The 6,770-nt window shown below is 34.5% G+C and overlaps 1 long non-coding RNA gene across 1 annotated transcript; it reads right to left on the bottom strand.

The window, feature by feature from the left end:
- Nucleotides 1–2,900: 2,900 nt before the first annotated feature.
- Nucleotides 2,901–4,319, bottom strand: LOC135075839 (uncharacterized). The gene is made up of 5 exons (XR_010258125.1): nt 4,083–4,319; nt 3,841–3,967; nt 3,678–3,753; nt 3,343–3,551; nt 2,901–3,222 (listed from the first exon to the last, which is right to left on the bottom strand). It is a non-coding gene; the product is annotated as an uncharacterized LOC135075839 (long non-coding RNA).
- Between the last annotated feature and the right edge of the window lie 2,451 nt (nt 4,320–6,770).

Raw genomic sequence — 6,770 nt, forward strand, 5'->3', positions numbered from 1 at the left:
ATATTTTCCGCGAAAATCCAAACTTAGCAGAGGTACCTACATTTTGTGCAGGATATATGTCAGCTGGGTTCCTAACCAACGTGAGCACATAAACTCATACGTCATACTTGTAGAGCGTGCGAATATGAGTGAGTTAAGTCATGGAAAAAACGTTTCGAGCCACATAAAGCTACGCTACTTGAAGCGAAAAAAAGTCTTATGCCCCCCCTGGGACTATGAGCTAACCCAAACGTTCAACCTCTCTCCAACGAGAGGCTTATAAAAGCTACTTCAAATCTACCCTTTATATGTTAGTAGGTCCTGGCCTTCACAACTTGGTTATGCAGGGTAAGTGACGATATAATCCAAATGAGTACCTAAAAGTATGCCAAAAAATTTAGTAACTATAACGTTAACAACATCAAGCTTGCTACCTGCCTACCTACCTATAGCTAATACCTACCATAGGTACACTTCACATCCATAACTGCCACAATACAAACTACCGCTCTATAAGTCAATGATGGATGTACTGAGATAGTCATATTGAACGCTAACGTGATAAGTTTCCTTTTACAATTAGGCTCCTGGCCTTTGCATCACGTCACCATCACCATGGAACAGGTATTGTTAACAATTAAATTAATTCAGGTAACGTAAGGTCACACTCACATAACCATATAAAGGGCTATGGGCCCTGAATCATAGATCAAATAGTAGGCGGGCGGCGCCGTCACCACTCGAGATACGTCATGAGAACCAACCTACATAAAATATTTATTCAATGATTGCTAGGCGCCAAAATAATTTAAAGAGTTTTGTGGCAAGGTGACGTAGGTTGTAAATAAAACTGCTTCAAATAATGTGAACATTTAAAATTTATTTCTTAAACAAGTACCTTTCTTTCGTTAAAATTATCAATTTAACGAACATATTTCGTAAAAATTTCATTTTATCATTTAAAGACCAATTACAAACATGAATTGTTGACATTGATATAACAATTCTACCTACTTACTTATACTTTTTCAGATATGATGAATTTTCTTTTTAGGAAAATTGCATATCCACAAAGGAAGATTCCTCGCTGCATCTCACCTGATGGAACGTGATAAAATCAGGCTAAAAGAGGATATGTGCTTTTTCATCCTAGTATTACCCATCAAAACTTCGTTCAAAGCACGTTCTTGATAAGATTTCATGTCATTACGTAAACGTAACAGTAATGTAATATCCTACTGAATCATAAGTCAACAGTGGGCGGGCGGGTAGTCATCGTCATCACACGTCATTACGAAGGCCGAGCGGCATATTTGCATTATGATTTGCCTTTCCTTCCTATTTATGGAAATAAAGCAGTAATAGACCGTTGACTTTAGCTAATGTGTAATGTGTCATAGTGGATGAGCAGCTATTTATAGTGGGCCATGACACTCGTTTTTGTTTTACCTTTTGTTTTAAGGAAACTTTGCTCCTTGACATGGTGACAAACCCAATGAACGTACCTAACGCAAGCAGGTTGGATAGTGTATGATCTATCTATAGGTAAGTACCATAAAAATATGAGAGTTGAAAATTCTGTCGCTACCGCAATCAGGCGAATCTGCTAATCATTTATATACAGTTTCGATAGTGTTAGTTGTGGCTTGTGTTGTACTAATTGCGATTTTTATTTTTATAAATAGACGAATAGACGGTAATAGTTAAGCCGCTAATTTTGTTGAATTTAAGTTTAATTTCATTAAGCGCGTGTTTCAGGGATGTTCAAACTTTCTGAGTTCAACAAATAAAAATACAAGCTAAAAATTCGCCGGTAAAAGCTCGCACAACAAAATATAACATTGTTTGTTTTCTCAAAAGAATGGTTCGTTATTTTGTCTAATAGGAATGAGACACTTACCTACTGTATTTGAGGATAATAAATAGATCTTTGTCAAAACGGCAAAACCATAGCACATTTCAGCAGTCTCAAGGTAAATAAGAAATATTATCTCGTACTATGACACATTAAAATACTGCTGCATTAAAAACAATTTCGCGACTCACATCCCATTCATGAATATGATTATTAATATGACATGACGGCAGAACTACAGAGGTGCCTATTAATTAATTATTTGCTAATAATATTGAATTAAACATGTTCAATAATATTAATTTACCTGTCCACACGAAAAGGAGCGGCATTAATATCCACCGTCCGGACGTCATACCTAGGTATACATATTTAATGTAATTTATGGGTTGCCCAATTGATTTACTATCTTTGATGTCGTAAATACATAGATCGCCATATGAAAGGAGTTGTCCCAAAATGTATGGAGCCTAGGCCAACAACATGTACACCTACCAAAAAGAAGGGCTTTTAAATCTACAACAGTTTCTTATTATTCAATTTCTTTAAAATGGCTTCGTTTATTCGTCCAAAACAAAAGATTGTTAAGAAAATAGCAATACTCAACCACAAAAACCATCATGGTGGCCGAATGTTATTTTGATGACATCTGTCAGTTTTGACATTAAGTCGTATCTTGATGTGAAGAAAAATAAATAAACAACTAATGATTAATGATTATGTATTCCACAAAGTGCCATAAAATAATCAATCGACAAAAGAACAATTCGATAAAACTAATATGTCGACCAATATCGATTGCTTTGATAACCTATTACAGTGCTATAGTCAAATAGGTTATTACCGGATTTTGTGTAAATCTGCCTTTTTTAAACATTTAGGGGATGATTAGAAGTAATCTGTTTTACGTTTTCTTTGTGTTGAAAAACTAATGCTAATTATTCAGAACGAAATCTTGGGATAACATTACTGACCTACTGGCAGGCTACTTTACCCACAATGATCAAACTAACCTGTTTTTCACATAGAGATGTATAGGGGTGTTAGTAAATAAAACAGCTTTATATTATTTTCATTAGTTTTTATTCAATCATCATCTTCCCTTATTAAAATATTCGAAAAATGAGGCCGGTGCAGCAATAGCAGGATACTAGCCGAGCCCAACAAGTACCAAACAATGGTGATTGTATGAGTACATATTTTTCTTCCAGAATGATGGCGAGGCTTTATTCACAACCCTTGCTAACACAGGGCCTGGTTGCTAATTCTTGCTGGCCCAGTAGTTATGGCACAAGTTTGCCTTCAGAGAGGAGTTCCGGGCTCGTTGCACATTTTTACATGCTGAAACCCAGCACGCATAACATACATGGCCACCAGCCACATGGAATCTAAAAAGAGTAAAATGTATAATTAAGGATACAAACTTAATACTTATTTATGTATCTATTTATAAAAATATTAATATGTAGGTACTTATAAAAATAACAATAACTTAAAAGGAACATTACCTCTAGGAAAAATCTTGCAATTATTTCATCCTGTTCCAGTCCCTCGGGCAATGAATGCCTTCTGGTCTCAACAAGAGAGCCTAAGCACCATACACAAGTATTAATTGTCGAGGGTTCTCTGCTTTCCTGTAAGCTTCAACTTCTTGCTGCGGAAGAGATCGTGTAACTCTTACTCAACACTCATAGCACACTAAGCCATCTTCGGGTGCCTAAAAGATAATGACAGAATTATCATTACAATAAATAGATGTTTTACATAATACCCAATTAATTCAACCTGAATTCATTAAAAAAATATGCATCATCATTATTTAGTACTAATAATGCATACTTACAATTTACTTGTGGTGAAATATTTTCTTCATTAAACTGCCTGGCATAGTCTGTTAGGTTATGAGTACGACTCCGGACCTTATAAAAGAATAAATAGTTATAATATATACAGTTAAAAATATGAATAAATGAAACTATAGCACAAAAAATATAGTTTTTGCTCACCTTTTGGCCTATGGCATTTTGAATAATAGAAATGATTTCAGGGCCCATTTCACTACACTGATAGTATCGGGAATCTTCATTTATTTAACAGAAGAACATGAAATACAGAGCGCCATGATTGTGATTTCTAAAACAAATATCATTGATTTTAATACAGTAAGAAAGTAATAATTAACGATTAGTTATTATAAGAATAAATTAATTATGAAACATGTTATGTTAAAAACTGCTTACATACCTACCAATCGGATCCTATGGAGGATGTTTATCAAAACAACAAAGTCAAATCGCACGATGTGTCTCAAGTCCATACAACACATGCCATGGTTATCAGATGAGGCAGATAGCAATCCAAGAACGAAAGCCAGGTCACAGAGAAATGTTGATAAAAAGAACTCGGGAGACAGACACATAAACGCGTAAACGCATTTGTTTGCATCGCGTTTGTTTTTAACAAACAGAACGAACAAGACGGACGACTGGGGTGAGTGACAGATTGAAATCTGACAGCGACTGACGTTTAGTCTATGGTTCATCTTTTTTTTTATTTGACGCCATCCACCATCTTGTGTATCCATTTGAGAATGTTAATTCATGAATAGTTTTTGATTTTGTACGGCTAAATTATATGCTAGATATAGTTATTTATATTTTTCCCATAATCAGTAGATTTTTCTTGATTTTTGATATGGCGTACAACCTGCGGGCCGAAATTGGGACAACTCCTTTAACGGACATGATTCATACCTAAATTATTGCAGCTACTATTCAAAAGCTTTATAATATGAAATCAACTAAATTACAGGTATATACACTCGGCATCAAATAAATCGCACCTACCGCGACAAGCACTTATCAAACGTATGCATCCCCACTTCCCACCAACATTGGTACCATTTGAAAGCCTAGTTCTAAACTTCATTTCATTAAAGGAAAGGTTTTTACCCCAAAAATGTGTCTTTACAAGGATCCAGAGTCACTTCTTCAAAAAATAGGTAGTTACGCTATAGCCATTTTTTATGACTATAAAACTGTTACGTTGGGATTAATCGCTATCCATCTGTTAAAGAGGATACGTGAGATCTTTATTTAGTTTTATAACCATAAAAATTGGTCTAATTGATCCCAGAGGCGAGCCCAAAGTGAGGTCTATTTTCAAGTCACATTTATGGTATATGTTAATCATTTATTTAGAAATGAAATGTATTTTTCTTTAAGGATATTTATTGGGCTTTCAAATAACACCAATATTGTTGGGGTACCATAATTGTGTCAGAAGAAAATCTTTAAAGTTCGCGTCGCGGAAGGTGCGATTTATTTGATGTTGAGTGTAGTTAACCTATTACTTTTGTGTGTAATGTAGGTTACATTACACATTTCTATTAGGTCTAAATATTAACTTGAACATAAAATATATAAAGGACAGTGCCAATCCATGTATGGAAGTTGGACCAAGTGCAGCCCAGAATGAAACCATAGTGCATTTTGTTCCTCAGGCCAATACTAATTTGTAAACCGAAGCGCACTGAAACCTATCCCTGGAGTTAAGAGAAAAAAAGAGTTTTGTTTTGGATTATTCACATACAAAATATCATCGATGTAAGCGTACTATGCATAAGATTTCGCGATTGTGGCATTAAATAACACTTGCTATGTTGAACTTAACCATACTGCATCCGTACACCTTACTTTAGTACGACTTCTACATTCTTTAAAAGCGATCAAGCGCTGTTGCAGTAGTTTGGTTACTTGACAGAAATTAATTATTTCCAAAATGGAGCAAGAACTTTTAGCCTACAATAACTTGAATAATCGATTGTAATACACCAATAAAATGTTTTTTTGCAAGGATAGAAAACTAAAACTTCGTGCTTCATTTTGGATTGAATTGAATTTCTGTCAGCTTACCAAACAATTAAAACAGCGCTAGATCGTTTATAAAGAACTAGCTGACCCGGCGAACTTTGTTCCGCCTTAATGGCAATAAATAAGCAGACTTTTTTTATTTTAAACGGGATAAAAAGTATCCTATGTCCTTCTCCTGGCTCTAAACTACCTCCCTGACAATTTTCAGCTAAATCGGTTCAGCCGTTCTTGAGTTATAAGTGAAGTAACTAACACGACATTCTTTTATATATATAGATGTCTAAATCGCACGTATACATCGATGATATTTTATATGTAAATAATTCAAAACAAAAATCTTTTTTTCTCTTAACTCCAGGGATAGATTTCAGTGAGCTTCGGTTTACACATTAGTATAGGCCTGAGGAACAAAATGCACTATGGGTTGATTCTGGGCAACACTTGATCCAGACCCTGGCACTATCCTTTGGAGCTGAAGGTATAGAGTTTCGTTTCATAATAGTAAAGCATAACCTTATTAAGTCTGCCACAGAAATATATGACTAAAAAGTAACATAGAAAAAATCTTGCTTGTTGCTGCTTTACTGCTTAATCTGACGTCATTCAATTAACATAAACAAATTGAACAACATCGGTTTAAAATTTTAACTAAAAACAAAAGAACGCTTGAAAGATTCACATTGGATCATAAAAAACCTAAATCCTGCAAAAAGTAACACCTACATAATACGAGTATAATTTGAAATGATATGCAGTTAATTGAATTGATTTGACAACATGACTTTGTACAACTCAAATTAAGTGATGTGTAAAAACGAACAACTTTGAGGCAAAGTGGGAGTAAAGTTATATTTGGACAATCATAATGAGACATGAATGCTGAAGTTATCTTGAAGCTTTTGATAAAGAATTAAACTAATTTCGACCCATCAATAGCGAATGAAATAGTTTAGAAATGTTTGAGATGAGTTAATAGATCAATGAATTATTGTAAAGACATTACATGCATGTATTCAGAGGGTTTAGGTTTGTATTTTGACCTAAAGCTCTATTCTCATGATGAA

The sequence above is a fragment of the Ostrinia nubilalis genome, chromosome 11 (genome assembly GCF_963855985.1).
Source record: "Ostrinia nubilalis chromosome 11, ilOstNubi1.1, whole genome shotgun sequence".
NCBI lineage: Eukaryota > Metazoa > Arthropoda > Insecta > Lepidoptera > Crambidae > Ostrinia > Ostrinia nubilalis.